Genomic DNA, 18,281 nt, shown 5'->3' with positions numbered 1-18,281 from the left:
CAGCGCCCTCCCTCCTGGTTTTGCACAATGACTGTAAAGAAGAAAAAAGTCTTTTATACAGTTGTTGTTGTTGTGGCTGTTTATTTGAGGCTGGCTGCAGTAATCACTCCCAGTCTGTTAAAGCTATATGAGAGGTGAGTTTTATCTAGAGTAGTTATGTTTTATCGATACATAAAACTTTATCAACTGACGAACACAGTATATTAAGTACTTAGTGGGCAGGTGTCTGACACCAGTTTGTGTACTCTTCATTTGTTTAACACTGTATAATACATATGTTTTTTGGGACTGGTTTGCCAGAGGTGGCCCACACATGGGCACAGCACAAGGCCAGTTGCATACACACTGGTTGTCCTGTGCTGGCCCATGTGTGGATTACCTCTGGCAAACCTGATCTGGGCCACCAAAGGGCCGTCATTCTTTGTGGTATGTGGGCCATCTGTAGGTGGTGTGCAGCCATGGGCCAGTTGCATACACACTGCTGGCCCTGTGCTGGCCCAGAACAGTTTTAGCTCTGGCCCCAGATGTCAGCCTAATGTGTAACTTAATCAAGCCATGCAATAACAACATGTGCCAGAACATGCAAAACAGTGCAAAAGTAACATGCTGAACTCTGTTCAGACAGTGAATGTACTGATTCTTATATAGCGCTTTTCTACTCTCCCAGATTACTCAAAGTGCTCTATACAACATGCCACATTCACCTAATCACACACTTTCGCTTAACTGAGTGCTTCTTATCTACATTCATACTCTTGGCATGCAGACTGGAGGAGCCAGGGATCGAACCACTAACCTTCCAATCAGTTTGCAACCTGCGCTACCTCCTGAGCTACAGCCTCCCACTGGCAAAGATGAGTAAACCCTCACTAGGTTTTGGATAAAATGTACACTCACAAACCTGTCAAACCTGCATTTGAAACATTGGCTACCATAGCAGTATAGTATTGCAATATGGCATTTTGGTCTTCTAACTTAAATAGGAAAATAGGAACATAAATAGTGCCATCATTGCCAGATGTGGCCCAAATCTGGATGACATACACCCTGCCATGACACCAGTCAGTCAGAAGTGCCAGCTTGATGCCGGATCCAGGGAAGACCTGTTTTCCATGAGCCTGGGCCACATAACCCAAACCATAATCGGGCCAGATATGGCACGCCATCGCATAAACAGTGGCGTCATTGCCAGACCTGGCACACATCTGGTTGACATACACTCTGCCAAAACAGCAGTCAGTCAGAAGTGCCAGCTTGATGCCAGATCTGGGCCAGACCTGTTTTCTGTGGGCCTGGGCTACATAAACCAAACCACAATCAAGCCAGATATGGCATGCCATCGCATAAACAGTGGCGTCATTGCCAGACCTGGCACATATCTGGATGACATACGTCTTATCATGCCAGAAGTCAGCTAGCAGTGCCGACTTGATACCAGATCCGGGCCAGACCTGCTTGCTATGTGGGTATGTCATGTAGCGTTGGAGACCTCAACCTTCCAACCCACTGATGTCGTCCTGATTGGTTGTAGTTGTTCAAGGACAGTTCCAACAGGTGTGTGTGACATTACCGTTGAGATGTATGGCTGCAAAGTTGTTGTGGCAATGCTGGTGGTTGCAGGGCAGAGTGAGGACCTTATTCTGGGCCTTATAATGCATCTGGTTAATCACCAGAGGGAAGAGGGAGATTTAGGAGAGGAACACAGTAAGACCCTGAATGCTGAAGAACTGGCTAATAAAAATCTGCCGAATTCAATATCAGGCGTGGTGGTTCCAGAGCATGTTGGTGATTAGATTGGAGCTGTCAAGCTAAAGAGAGCTGTCACATTGGAGCCACCGACAGAACACCTAGTTTGGGGCAGGCTGCAGCTAATGAATAGTGGGGAGGTGGTCTTTGCTGTAGTTATAGAACCCACAGGCTCAAGGTCCAGGCCAAGATCGGTTATGGTTGGAAGAACTGTAGCATATCTAAAAAGTGATAGATGGGTCCCTGTAAAAGTGTTGAACCCCTTTGACAAGCCAGTGAGCCTAAAATGGAACATTAAGTTGGCTGACATGAGCTTCAGCCCCACCGGCTCCTACTTACAACAGAATGTGCAACTGCCAACTACTGGCTCAGCTAGGTGCCATGATGAGCAGAGCCTAGTCACTAATGTTTCCACCCTTCCTGATCATGCATCTTCACAGGAAGTGACAACTTGTGGTAGCCCCTTACATGCAGTGCTACAAAATCTGGGGCTGTCTGATATTGAAATTGATTCACGTGCAGTTTCACCAGCTGGCAAAGAGAAACTAGTTTGCTTCATAGCACAGTTTGTGTCCATCTTCTCAAGAGACGAGCTTGCCTACATCGAATTCGAGTTGTGGATGACAAACCATTCCGGTTGCCATGCCAACATGTGCCACCAACTAAGACAAACTTATGACAAACTACCACAGAATGGAGGAACGGGGAATTATTCAGAAGTCTTGCAGTGTGTTTGCATCACCATTGGTCTTAGTTTGGAAGAATTCTGGTGAGTTGAATATATGTAATGACTTCCGCTGACTTAATGCTACAACTGTCAAAGATGCCCAGCCATTTCCGCTTTTGGCCAATGCGTTGGCTGCTTTAGGAGGAAACGCATTATTTGCTACAATGGACCTGACTTCAGGTTATTATAATGTGGAGCTGCATGAGCAGGACCGTAAGTACACCGAATTTACGCCACATGCCACAAGGATTGTGCAACAGTCCAGCAACCTTCATGAGGATGACGTTAGTCATTGTCAGAGATCAGGAACGGCGCAAAAATATTTTTGGAGGATTCAGCAAACAAATCAGTGGATGTGCTTGTGGTCATAAACCACTTTCCAAAGATGTCTCAGGCCTTTCTAATCAGCCTTAATCAGTCTGTTAAGGCAGTAGCGCACCAACTCTGGCATAACTACTTCTGCATCTACGGCTTTCCAACACGCTGACCGCAGTGTCATTAGCTACTGAACGCAGTCAGCAGCTAATGACCCCTGCTGACTGCAAGTTTCCTCAACCCTATAAACAGTACATTTGCACAATAACTGAAACTAGCCCACTGAATGAACAATAAGTTGTGAGGTCAGGTCCTTGATCATTAATATGCATCCACTGGAGCACAAACTGTGTGTCATCAGGACGCCACAACATAGAACGAACACCATCCCCATAGACACAGCAGCCAGGGAAGCAGAAGAACATCACATCAAGAAGGCCCTGAGTAAATGTGGTGATAGCTGGACATTTGTCAAAGCTGGGAAGGCACCTAAAGAAAGCTTCAGTTCATCCAGGAGAGAAAGACAACTGCTGCCTAAGCGAAAACCTGTAGTGATCCCGTACGTGTCAGGAGTATCGGAGCAGTTGAGATGCATTTTTCTAAACACAGCGTCTCTGTGGCTTTCAAACCCCAAAACATGCTGTGCCAAAAATTGGTCCACCCCAAGGATCGGGTCCCCCGACACAAGTAATATAGTGTACACTGTTAAGTGCCAGGAGGATTGCCAGGATTTATACATTGTGGAAACCAAACAACCTTTGGCAAAGCGATTGGCACAACACAGAAGAGCTACCTCGTCAGGCCAGGACTCTGCAGTCTATTTACACCTACAGGCCAGTGGACACTCTTTCAATGATGAGGATGTACACATCCTGGACAGGTAGGAACGCTGGTTTGAATGCAGAGTCAAGGAGGCCATTTATGTAAAAATGGAAAAAACATCTCTGAATCATGGAAGGGGCCCAAGGGTACATCTTTTGACATCTTACAATGCCGTAAATGCAGCCATTCCCCAACTCTCTGTGAATGGTACTCATGGCCATTGATTGGTGGTCTTTGATCAGTGTTTGTTGAGCAATGAACATCACAATTTGCATATTAATGATCAAAAAACTGACCTCCCAGCCCATTGTTCATTCAGTGTGCTGGTTTCAGTTATTGTGCAAATGTACTATTTATAAGATTGGGGAAACCTGCAGTCAGCTGAGACTGAAGAAGTCACATGGATGAGTGACGAAACTTTTCTCCCACTGAAAACGCTACGTCCAGATGAACAGAATCAAACTTTTGCGATTTGCTTACCTGGATGGCTGAGCGTGCATCAAGACAAACCAGAGACTCCTTGTCTTCTTTAAAAATACAACAAAACGCAGAGTCGAGGAGTTTATTTGGGCCGGCCTGTTACAGAGGGTGAAGAAGAAACTGGTTACACTAACATCATATACCTGCCAAACTGACATGAATCTGATTTAAATGGTCAGATGATGTTAGAAAAAAAAGGTTAGCTGAGGGTTAAAAGAAAGGTTTGGAGTGTCTCTTTTGCCAGTGTAAATTTGTTTTACTGTATCCAATATTTTGTGCAGCAGGCCAAACATGACCTCAGTTTTACATGTCACAGAGGTGGTCTTGGATTATATGGAAACCGAAAGCCTAGGTCCACAGAACTCTTAAGTCTTTAAACTATGCAAAGGATTTGGTACCCTTTTTACTGTTAATCTGTTAGTCTTCCTACACCTAGTTTCCCTCTGAAGTATTCTTGTCGCATAATTTTAAGACTTCCCTTTTTTAATTTCAGTGTACTGGCCACCCCCATGAGGCTAGACTCCAAAATATCAACCCACAGCAACTAATGACTCAATATAGAACAGACTATAATTAGCACTATTTTCTAATTATATGTTTATCACTTTCAGGCTTTGCCCTCTTGAATCATAATTTTTTTTTAAACTTCTAATTAAAAAACTTGAGTCACATCTCATTTCTATACATTTTGCTTCCAAAGACCCAGACTTTCTTGTAATGTTTATTTTTTTTAAATCTCTTCAGCAACAGTCATTTAGGTTTTCTGAAGGTCTTTCAAAGTTTTTCTTTGGACATTGCCTGCTTTTACATTTATTTTTAGCCCAGTCATTGACCATACCTGACCACTGACCTACTCTAGTAAGCATAAACTAACACAAGGATGAACCAGTGCTGTGTCTACACATAACAGCTTAGCAAAGAACCAGTTTCAAATTGTGTCTTTGTGCACATTGTTACTAGCAGCCTGTCGCAAAAACACAATTATTTTCCTTTCTTTAGCCAAATCTACAAATCTAAGGAAACTGAAAAAAGTTGAGGAGAAACAAATGTGTGGAAAAAATGAAGGGCAGCTCAAGACTTTGCACAGTACTCTACATATTTTGTTGGCTTGTTTCTAGCGGTGGGTTTATAAAAATTGATTTCCTGATTCAAATTGATTTTAACTTGAATAATGCAATATCGATTAATTAAAGCCTGAATCAATTTTTAAATATATTTTTGTATTTTGCCAAAAAACACCACAATCTCTGGTTAAAGCTCATGAAACCAGCAAACAGCTAAAACAGCAAATGATTAAAGAGCAGGTAAGCAGATTTTGCACAAAGATGTACACACAAAGCACAGATCATCCCCATTCATCCAATCACTTGTAGACGAAGGGTCAAACATGAAACATGGCTCATGTTTGAAAAACATTGTCACAGATCCTCTTACTCTGTCCGTTTTGCTTCCACCACCATAAAATTGCCCTTCCTGCACAGCTCTCTCTCTCTGTGTACTTCAGGACCAGTTTACCATCAAAAATCTCTATTTTCTGCATTATTTGCTTGCTTATTACGCATCAGTCTACTGTGTGTACAGTGCTGTCACCCACTGTTTAGTTTTTTGTTTTTTCAAAAAATGACCTCTGACAAGAAAATCTAATTTCTGCTGTTAATACCGAAGAAATTCAAACTCCAAATTACAAAGCGCTTAGCTATGTCTCTAATAAAACCTCTGTGGCTGTGCTCTACTTCACTGCAGCAGCATCAGGTAATGTTCATATGTTTATTAATGTTTATTTTTTAAAGTTTATAATCTATTGCAGAATATTTTTAAGGGGATTATCTGCTATAAAAGCCAGGCCAGGAAAATCTCATGTTTTCCTGTGTTTTATCCTCAGCAACTTCTCTGTCTGAGTCATAATTCAATCAAATCGAATCAAGACCTTGTAAATCTGAATCAAATCAGTTATAGAAGTCAGTGACGACACCCAGCTCTACTTGTGTGTCCTCAACTCCAATCTGTGACCTTGAGTTGTGGATGTTATGATGGCTGTTCTTGGACAGCACAGACACAAACAGTTACTGGCTGAAAATTGGACCTCAACTCGAAACACAAAGATGGAAGAATTCAGTATGAAGTGTCATGCAAAAATCTTGTCCTAAAGCCCAAAACAAATATTTAAAATGTGTCAAAAATAATAAGAATGAGACTTGAAAATTACCTATTGCTAAACAGTTTGACATCGGTAATATTAACATGAGGCTGTACAGTTTGAGGAAAATACAAAAGAATGCATCAGTGACTGAAAAACAAAAATTAAGTCATTGACAATATTAATATGTGTGTGTGTGTGTGTGTGTGTGTGTGTGTGTGTGTGTGTGTGTGTGTGTGTGAGTGAAAGACAGAAGGAGAGCGAGAGACAGATTTTGTGTTATAAGCTTCATGTTATGGACGGACAGTGTGAGCACTCAGGTCGCATCAGAGCATCGGGCCGTATAGTGTGAGACCATCGTGACCTACGAACTTTTAACCCCTCCAAGTCAATCGTACACTTTGAGCAGGAGCTGAATAACGCGACTGGAAAAATAAAAAAATAAAAATCGCAGTGTATGCCCAGCTTTAGGAAGCATCAAAAACAAGTGAAGCACTGACATCATCTCCCATCAAAGCTGAACACGCTATGATGGCAAAAACTGCACTGTGAGCAGAGAGATGAGAACGTATTCACGTACAGTAGAGGTCCAGTCAGACCGTCTCTTCTAAAGAAACAAATATGCTCACAATGCAGTGCAAACTAATCTGTCTTTGTTTTAAATACAAGATTTGCTTGTCACCTGATTTGGTTACTACATGCTTGTAAAGCGACAGTTGCACAACATCCTGCCCATGTATACAGACCAGTATTACCACAGCCTGTTATTTTAAAGTGAGAAATCTTAAGTACAAGTGTCCCTTGTGGCCGATTTCTGCTTAGTTTTCTATTCTTCTCACAAGAGAGAACGTTTAGTTTCATTTTGTTGTAATTGATATAGAGATAACTAAGCCTTCTTGCATACAGAATTCCCCTTGTTGGAAAGTCCAAATGCAACGTTCAATAGGTACATCCAGTATATAGCAAAGTTACACAGTGGGCTTAGTATAAACCACACCTGTCCTCCTACTTTAAGTGAATTTATGAATTCACCAACACTCAGTGTAGAATATACTTGATACATCTTTCCAATCCATCCGTTTTCTTCCTCTTATCCTTATCAGGGTTGTGTGGGAGCTGGAGCCTATCCCAGAGGCAGGGTACACCCTGGACAGATGTCCAGTCTGTCACAGGGCTAACACACTTAAATAGACAACCAGTCACTCTCACATAGACACCCAGGGACATTTAGAATCACAAATTAACCTAGACCCACTAATTTTCACTTTCCAATTATTTCACAAATCAAATGACAAAATGTTTAAGAGCTGGCTGCACGAGCTGATGATTGACATCTTTGTTGTTTCAAAGAGACGTGACAGGTTTTCATCATCTGCTTAGCAGCAACATCCGTGTCCTCAGTGCAGTGAATATCAACCAAATCATTACTCCCAGTTTGGTTGTTACTGACTTGACTTCTTGCTGATGTGAGCGCTGCTCTAAACCACTTTTTCGTGTCCAACTTAGCGAGTAAGCACAGACAGCAAACGAAAATTCACATTAGTGTCGCCCACCTAACATCTAATTGACTGGCTGGCCACACAGTGTAGGTGGTAGCTGTTTAATTTGTGAAGCAGGGGAATTTATTTAAAGGCTTTCTAACTGCAAAGTGTGTAGGTTTCAGTTTGCACAACAGGGCTCAGTGTTTCATTACCAAACTGTATGAACTAACACGAACTGTACAGCAGGAGAAGAACTACAATTTAGGCTTTTCTTGTGTCAAAGAAATATTTCATGAGAGGCGGCACGGTGACCTTTGTGGATGATGATTAATGATCACACCAAGTTCAAAACTGAGATCTAGTGAGTTAACACTAGGTGGAGTTAGATTATGAAAATCTAACTCCACCAAAATGGAACAATCTTCCAGTATGAGACAGTGATTCTACATTTTCTCTTTGATCAGTATTCTCCAGATACAAAAGAATGACTGCTAAAAACCAATAAAACCGCCCATGTTAGCTGCCAACATGCAAGACAATGAGGCAAATCTGAAACCACTTCCAGAAAAACACTCATTTTAAAGCTACAAACTCAAAGCTGCTCGTTGAACACTGAATGAGGAAGCAAACATATGATGTTTTAGGTGATTAACTTTCCCTGATCCTGCCAAAAAAAGATGGAGAGGACCATGGTGAATGCTTTAAGAAGAGGGAGGACCATAGCGTGATGTATATAAATGGAGGAAGGTGCACTCAGGATGACATCTGCAAGTTGGCAAATTTAGCTAATCAGCACCAGATGGTAGTCTCAAGGATGACTTACCAGTTTACTGGGAAAGTACTTAACTGCTGAAGGGCACTGCCAAGAGGGTGTTTGGAGTATCCTGTGGACAGAGGAAAGAGGACAAGCAGACTTGGTGGAATGAGGATGTACAGGAAAGTATTCAAAGAGCCTTACAGTGAGTTGTAAGGAAGGAGACATGGACTTGTATTGTAGGGTCTACCTTACAATATAAAGCGCCTTGAGGCAACTGTTGTTGTGATTTGACACAGTATAAATAAAACAGAATTGAATTATTATTAAAGTGATCAAGCTGGAATGGATGTGCAGCAGGATGGAAATGTACTAACAAGTAAGGAGAGTGTGAAGAGAAGGTGGAAGGAGTACTTTGAGAGAAAATAAGACAGAGGACAGTTAATGAATGAGAAAGTGCAGTGAGGAGGAAGTGAGGACAGCTATGAAGAGGAGGAAGAACAGAAAGGTGGCTGGTCCTGATGACATAAGTGTGGAAGTGTAGCAATGTATAGGAGAGAGGACAGTGGACCTTATGACCAGAAGAAGGAAGGAGACCGGCGGAAAAGTGAATCTACAGGGAGTAGAGATAGTGGAGGCTCATGGATGTAGTGAAGGAGGACATGCAGAGGGTTGGTGTGGCAGAAGAGGATGTTAGGGAAGTCCAGTACTGACTGACCTGGATTGCGAGGCAGGTACTTAAATGTAACGGGCTCACTCTCCATCTAGTCTGAGATGCGACGCAGGGCCAGGTTGACTTCCACTTCCTCTGTGATGTCTTGGTCCTCGTAGGGCGGAGTCTTAAACACGATGGCGATCTGTCGGTGCACGTCTGTCTGGGCAAACTCCCCGTTCGCCTTCCACGACTCTCGCCTGAAGATGATCTCGATGTTGTCTGAGGACCAAACACACAAAGCTCTTTATTATTCAAGAAACATTAGAACACGTTTGTGTTCTCCTTCATCCAGGTCATGGGAGTCTTTAACAAGAAGCTTCTTCACTTCTGGGAGTCCCAGGTTTCATTACATTAGGGACCCCGTAATGGTCAGCATCTAGTCTCATGGGACATTTGACTCCAAGGCCACCTTCCCTTTCGCCCTAAGAAGCGAAGAAGCTTCTTAATTAAGAATTGATGAGAAAATGTTTCAAAATGCTCCAAAATACAAAGAAGATTAAAAATAAAACCTTTTTTAGAGGAATCAAAACTTTTAATACTTTTATTCAAAATGTCACGGCTGGGGCAGCAGTCGTGTGGTGGAATGAAAGAGGACCCAAGATGCAGATGGCAGTGGAGATGCAGGTGGAGATTTATTTACAGTGAAAAACCCAAGGTGAGGGCAGAACTGAACATAAACCTAAACTGGGAAAACTAACACAAACAGAGGACACGAGGCGAGGAACAGAGAGGCACGGAGATATACCAAAATGATGCAGAGAAATGCAGAAGCTTCACAGAGAAACACAGACGACGCGACGAGGAGCACAGGCAGACACACCCTATAAATACACACAAGGCAATCAGGAAATGGCACACAGGAGGGGACACAGCTGGAACTAATGGGCATAATGAGACACAGACCTACAAAGTAAAACAGCAAACACACAGACTGTTTTACAACACAAAACTCGAGGACCCAAACAGAGCATAGAGGACAGACACAGGTAGGGCTGATACAACACTCAAGCACTAAACACTAGAGATGGGTAGATGAGGCCTCGTGAAGCGTTTCAGCACATTCCCCAAACTGTATCAATACTGTGTCGACACAGTGTTGCTGTTTTGCTCCATACTGACACCTGCTGGACATTAAATATCATTGCAGGCAACTTACTTGAGACTGACAACAGACACTGATTCAATGACCTAGTCATACGTGTATACACTGTAAGGTATTGTATTTTCCATGGAATCATTTTATATCTTTTATATAGATATTGTAGACATCTGGGGTGGCTGTAGCTCAGGTCATCTACTGATCGGAAGGTTGGTGGTTCAATTCCTGGCTTCCCCTAGCCTGCATGCCAAATATCCTTGGGCAAGATACTAACCCCAAATTGCTCTCCGATGCATCCATCGGAGTATGAATGTGTGTGATGAAGCACTTAGAAAAATGTGCTTGTGCAAATGGGTGTGAATGGGTGAATGCACAAGTTGTGTAAAGCGCTTTGAGTGCTCAGATGAGTAGAAAAGCGCTATATAAGAACCAGTCAATTTACCATCTTTAAAATATATTGTGAATGACATTAAGTGAAAATTAAAATGAAAGCATTGTGAATATAATATTACCCATTTAAATGTAATTGACTCAGAGTTTATTATAAATTTCTATCCAGAAAAATAATTTCATCCATTGTTTTTGCATTCAGTCTATTGCGTTTTTTTTTTTTTGTTTTTTTTTTTGACACCATTTCCCCAGCTTTGGAAAACTCACAGGCACAGATGAAGCTGGAGTACACAAAAGCTGTAAAGCCAGGTGGAAAAGGTTCTGATAAGGTGTCTTCCTATTCCCCCAGTACGTTAAAGGATCCTCTGATCTTGGAATGTTTCTCTCCAACACTCTCCACAATAGTAAGGGGTTGGCAGTCCTTTATATTAAAATTCAGGACTGCCTGGCCCAGAACATTCGTCCTAGATGCTTGATTTCAAAATAATAAAACACATATTAATTTAAAAAAAAAAGATGATGAAGCTGTTCAGTGTCAATATAGGCCTACCTGTGTTCATTGTCAGTATTTGTCTCCTCATTGTCAAGTTTGGCTCTGTAATGCCTAAACACTGAGGAGGTGTTCTGATAGATTACACTGAAACAAAGACAGACAAACAGTCACCTTATTTCCAGATAAAAGATCAAAATGACCCCACACAGCAGAAACATTTCTTTTTCTTTCGGGCTCCATTTTGTTATGGAGAGATGTGTATTTTTTTTTTTTTTTTTTTTTATCTTTGCAGTAATTTTGTGTTATTTTGCGACTCATTCCGTTGACAGATGCGGAACCTTTTAAACACAGTTTAGCGCGTTGCCAATGAGCGATACAGCGGCTGTATCGATCACGTGACTTTTTCTTAAAGCGACACACGCACCGATACAGGCATCGCTAGGTGAGCTTGATACAAGCGTCGGTGCGTCAGTGTTGCTGGACCCATCACTACTAAACACAAGAACCAAATCCTAAGAACTAGTGATGGCAGCTGAAGCTTCGTGAAGCACTAAAGCCTTTCATCCAATTGGTTCACCCCAGCGCAAAGCGTCTTGAAGCCTCATTTGCTCTAGTAGGACATCTACTGGACGTAAAAATATTAGTTGGCATGAATTTGAAGAGTGTGGCCTTTTGCACACAGCCTGTAAATGTCAACAACAAAAGGAGTGTGTAAAACATGTATATTGTAGTGATGGCAGTATACTGTGTATATTTATACTGGCAGTATGGAAAATGATAATTTGGAAATGCTTAAAATGGAAATGATCATTTACTGTAAGGTGTGGTGTGGACAGTGGTTGTGCTTTTGTAACGTTGAGGTATGGACAGCTACAGACTGAGGCCTCAGTCCTGCCTTTCACATTTTATTCAGTAAAAACTAAATTTTCACTGCTTTTATGACCTTTTTAGTGGGGAGAACATAGCTAGGATTTAATGATTTAACAAATCTTTTAAATCCTTTGTCCTCCACAATGCTAAATGGCTGGGAGTCCTCAATCACCATGCTAACCAGGTCTTCATCTATTTGAGATTGTTCTCCTGAGGAAAGAGCACAAATATAAATATCACACACATAACTTATTACAGTTGTATAATATTGTTATATCATTTAGTAACATTACGGCATGCTATATTATCATGGCATTTGATGGCTCACCTGGTCTTGCTCCACAATCGGTGTTCCCCTTATTCTCATGCAAAGCTCTGTAGTGCCTAAGCATGGATGAGGTGTTGTTGTTATATCCTAGCTCCCTGGCACATAGCGAACACTTCACCTTGTACAAAAGTTAAGACAGCTTAACATAAATTGTATTGCACCAGCAGTATTATGAAAATGCATCTTCTGTAGAAATTTACATACCTTGTTGGGAGGAATATGATCAAAATGTTCCCACACAGGGGAGGACATCCTCCTCTTCTTAGCTGGCTCCATTCTCTCCTGACTTTATCTCCTCACTCTCATAAACCTCCAAACTCTCACTAACCGCAACTCTCCATCAAACACCCACATTTTGAATGAAGTCTGAGGGGTTTATATCGCTGTCATAGCTCGCGGCAAAATTCGAACCACTTCCTGAACCAGTCACGTGGTACAGCCGGTCAGCGAGGCTTCGGACGTCATCATTTTCAGCTTCAGTCCATAAATGAAGCAAGCCCCGTTACGCGCATCGTGGAAACGCTCCCTCAATTACTCGACACAAGGTTTGAAGCCTCGATACAGAACGTCACATCACTACTAAGAACTAATACCAAAATCAGAATAAACACAAAATACAAGGTGAAACCAAAAGGAAACACAAAACACTGGGTCAAAATGAACCAGGATCATGACACAAAATAATTCGGTCATAACAGTTTTCTTCTTTAGGGCGCGTTAGTCCTCTTTCATCACATCCACACACCTCTTCTTTGTGCTTTCTTCTTCTCTGACAGCATCTTTCTACCTGCACGTCTTCACTGTACATGTCCAAACAAACTCAGTCTCATCTTTCTTACTTTGTCCCAGAACCGTCCAACCTGAGCGGTCGCTGTGATGAGCTCCAAATATTCTTTTTTAAATTACATTTTTTAAATAGATTTAAGCAAGAACTTAAATGGGTGAGACAGCAGAAAACAAAACAAAAACAAAAGAAAAAACCCCCCAAAAGGAAATAAACAATTCAAATACAAACAACGAATAAATAAATATTTAAGGGTACATGCATTTAATGATTAAATACAGTAAGTGAATGAAACGTTTTTATTCTATTCAGAATATAAATAATAATAATATTACATAAAAATAGGAGTAATAAAGTTATGAATAAAATTACAAAATGTAAAATAATAATAATACTTTGGCGGGGGGGGGGGGGGGGGGTATCTATCAATCAGGTGCGAAAGACTGAAGACAATAGAACAATGTTAGGAAGGGACGCCAAATATTATAAGAGAGTTACCTTTCACTGAAATGCACACAAAAACTTCCTCCATCTTTTATCTGAGCAACCTGTCAGACTTTTAACAATAGTTAGAAGGTAATTACAGATTTCCTGATGCATTACAATAAAAAAATAAATAAAAGCAAAACTAAGTCCTCTCAGGTACCAGTTTCATCCAAAAATAATGACAGATTAACACCATTGTTCAATTCTATTAATATCCATTATGCAACTGGACATTTCCTTGACTAAACTTTATATAACCTGGTAACCACCAAGTCGATGTGTGAATGATCGTGGCGTGTAGATGTGTGTGGGAGTGTTTGTTAGTAAGCAGCTGGGAGATATACCTCCTTGTATCTCACTGCACTCGAGCTGGGATTTGTGGGGACTTTCTAATTGATTCAGACAAACCACATTTTTTCTGTCTCCACTCATTTCAGACAGGAGGGGGGGTCAAGTGAACAGAGTAAACAGGATCAGCTGTGGTTAAACGTTCCTAACTGCCTCTGAGATCTTGTAAATCCCTCTTCAGAATCTGAATTGAAAACAAAACTCCTACCTCTATCGTAGGCCCGGTATGCCTGGTTTTGGTGCTGGATACTCCCAGGATGCCTGCACATTCATAGCGAAACCTGCCTCTTTTTCTGGGCTCCTCTACTATCATGAGCTTGGGCTTGTCCAGAACGTCCATCTTGCCTCGGTTCTGAGAGGACGGGATGCCGGAGTTCTTTGAGCTCAGCAAACAAGAGGACAGGGAGGCCTGGCTCCTGGAGAGGGGGGGGGGGGGGGGGGGGGTGCAAAAAAAGAAAAATAGGCTTAAACATATTTACCTCGCACTAGAAACGCTGGGCAGAAAAGGCAGCATGAAAAGATTATAATCGGAACAGACATGACATAACCTGTGCAGCTCATTCACTGAGAGAAGGCTAAACTTGTCTTCTAGCGCCCTTCATTATTACCCATCTAAATACAAACAGCCCTTCTGAGCTCCCGCTGCCTGTAAACCACGTGCTTTCTGGTAGAAGCCTGACCTGCCGAGTTGCCTATCGGCTGCACTGTGCCACACAGCAAAATAGCCAACCATCTGCAGGCTGCACATGAATCATGCAGCACTTCATACCACCAACATTCAATCCTCACAACAGCCTCATTATGAGAGCTGCAGCCAACGCCGAGGAGGAGGAACGGACGCTTCCTCTGAACGTGTTTTATATCAACCGCCTTTCAATAATAGCACAAAGACAATATGGGAAATAAAACTACTGTTGCTAATAATAAACCGAGGGAAGAGCATAACAACCTGCCCATCTGTGTGACTGCTTTGCACAAACAAATGATAAGAAAACCTAAAAAAAAAAAAAAAATCAGAGAAGTCAAAAGCAGATTTTAACAGTTTCTTCTCATAAATAAAATGTTTTAAGTTTTAGCTGAATCCATTAACTGTTTTAATGTTTATGTTGCCCAGCTAAGATAAGAAAAGGCTAAAAATAAGAATGCCATCATTATTGTTATCATTGTTTATTAGTCATAACCTTTCTAAAGACAGCTTAGACTCCAGTTTCCTACCTGTTATACAGTCATAGCAGCCAAAGTGATTGAATATTTACAAAATAGGTGCATGTACTGACATTTATTTCTCTGGCTTTTATATAAATTAAGTATCAGGTATATTGATTAAGACTTGATCTAGTTAAATAGGACCTGGATCAAAGTAATGAGCACAAACTTGCCAAGAATCTGTAACCTCAAACAGGCAACTTTTACGGCCTACAGCTGACACCACCTAAAAAAAAACAAACAAACACCCACCTTAGACGAGGTGCCTCTTGCAACCAGCACCGGCTTGGATGTCTGCATTGGTTTGTGGATGGGGGTTGGTGTCGAGCAGGGGAGGCCAGCAGGTGGAGGAGGTGGTCCAGGTAGTCCAGATAGGGAGGGTGCTACCTGCTCGCTTTCTGTGATATATTCATGAATCAGGTCTGTGTGAATGAATAGAAACTGATGGTGAATCCAAAGTGAAAGTGCAAATGTGGTAAAAATCTGACACCGGTTTGGGGCAGCAGCTGTGCTGTTTCTTTATGGTTTTTTTGTTTTTTTTTTAACTTCAGCTCCTTAAATATGTCAATAATATACACCAGCGGTCCCCAACCCCCGGGCCACGGACCGGTCGTTTGGTACCGGGCTGCAAGCGTTAAGGCTCGGGTGTACAATTTATGGTTTTCAGGGTTTTTATTGTTAGCTCGGTTTCCCTGTGTCTTTTCCCGTGTTGTAGTCGCGTGTCTTATTTTGAAAGATTTACGTGTTACCATAGCGACCAGAGAGCATTAAGGGGCAGAGAGGAGGATGTTACTCTCAATGTTGTTGCCGCATTTCAGGAGGACACTGCTAATAAAGTTACACAATTACACAGTGAATTCGCGTTTATTATTATATTTACAAAATACCACAGTTTTTGTTTTGGTCGCATCATTTTATTTTGTTGCATTCACCCGCGACACCTTAAATATTGAAAATATTGTCTGACATTAAACCCGGTCCATGGTGCAAAAAAGGTTGGGGACCACTGATATACACTATACATCAAATTGTTCCTCTTGGCTCTATTGTGGCCATTTTTGGCCAATTGAAACCCATTATAACCACCTTTTTTAATTCCTTGTTATTGACAGCCCTAAATCATGCAATTTAGGTAAAATTGCTTTTATTCTAAACACACAAGTTTAGAATGAGTTTACAACCTACAAATGAAGAGTGATCCTGGAAGAACTGGGGCACATGCCGGTGACCTCAACAACTGCAAGACAACCTTGTCCCCGATTCTCAGCCACTTCTGCCATTGATCTCAAGATACACTAGTCTGAACCAGAGTGTGACCCACACCCCACCAACAAAATGAGAAGAAGGTGCAAAAGGCGCACCTCCAGGATTGGAACAGCAGCCACTTGCTCCAGCTGTGGAAAGTGTGCCTACAAAAAACCCTTTACTGTGGTTAGCACATCCTGCTGCTAATGAGGATGCACAAAAAAGCACAGACACTGGAATATACATTGTTAAGAGTTATATTCTAAAACACTTCTTCAGCAGAGAATCAGAGAGGAGAAACACACAGATTTACTTGCTAGCAAGGGCAGCCTAGAGTGAGACTCAGAGACCCGCCCTGAGGACTGCCCTGGTCCTTTATTTATACACTTCAATTTTCCATTGACATACATTTTGATCATTTTAGTGGTCATTTGGTTATTAAATTGCCTTTCTGGTCACTAACACACCATGCGTGATTTTCTTTTTGGCCATTCATCCAAAAAAAATAAAATAAAGTAAAAATAAATCATTGTTACTGTTACTGGTAGTGACCTGCAATGATGATTAAAAAGAATATTAGGTTTCATCATTTATATGCAGAAAACATTTGAACTTTTCCCCCCAAAAAACATAGTAATAATACGTTATCTAACTGGTATTTAAAGGGTACAATATCTGAATTTGAATTATATTTAGGACCGGTGCTAATTTAAAAAATCAAGTCAATGAAAGTAGAAAAATGCTTTAATATATATTAATTTTATAGCATCACCTCAGGACCAAACTCTAAATCCAGTTTGGTCCTGAGGTGAATAGCATATATATTTTATATATTATTTTTTGTGATGGCTGACAGCGGACGAGAGTAGACGTGTATTCGTGAGCTCCCGGCGGTATGCCCAGGAATCTATCTTTATCCTGACTTGCCCTCATACAATTCTGGACCATAGCAAGAGGCAAAGTTACTAAGGAAACTTCTGTATGGCAAGTTATAATTTGCGACACTCAAAACGAAAGAAAACGGCTAAAACACCTGCACATATTGACAACAAGAAATATGGCTGATGGGGAGAAGGAATTGCCAATTAGCAAATTACTCAATGCTATCAAGGAAACTAAAGAGGACCTCACGAAACATATTGACAAAAAAATGGCAGACATACAAACAACCCTGACGAAAATTGAATCCTCTCTTAATGCGCTTTCTGAGCAGGTTGAGGAGATGGAGGCGCGAGTGAGCGCAAACGAAGACGACATTAAAGATGCACACAACCGTGTCGATAAAATGGAGAAATTGACAATGCAACTCAAAGACAAAATTGACGACTTGGAGAACTGCAGTAGAAGGTCCAACCTGAGGATACTGAACATCCCTGAGCAAGCAGAAGGCCGCGACGCTGTGGGATTTTTGGAGAAATTTATACCACAAATCCTGGGGAATGATAACTTCACCTCACACATTACCCTTGAAAGAGTACACCGCATCGGGAAGAAGTCTGACAGACCACGGCCCCTCATTGCTAAGTTTCTGAACTTCAGAGACAAAGAGAAAGTCCTCCGACTGGCTAGAAGTAGGGGAGAGATGACATATGAGAATAAGAAAATATCTTTTTTCCCAGATTACAGCGCAGACCTGCAACGCAGAAGAGACGAGTTCCGTGACGTGAAACAGAGGCTGCGAGTGAAGGAGATTGAATATGCTCTGATGTACCCAGTGCAACTTCGCATCAGGCACCAGGGATCTATCAAAATTTTCCCGACTCCTGCTGAAGCACAACGTTATCTGAAATATCTTCCAAGTGAGTAGACTAAAGTGATCTAATGTGATTTCAACAAAGCATTTCGCTCTTCAATT

The sequence above is a fragment of the Neolamprologus brichardi genome, chromosome 14, assembly GCF_056152115.1.
Source record: "Neolamprologus brichardi isolate AB-2024 chromosome 14, ASM5615211v1, whole genome shotgun sequence".
NCBI lineage: Eukaryota > Metazoa > Chordata > Actinopteri > Cichliformes > Cichlidae > Neolamprologus > Neolamprologus brichardi.
Note: the sequence above shows the minus strand (reverse complement) of the source record.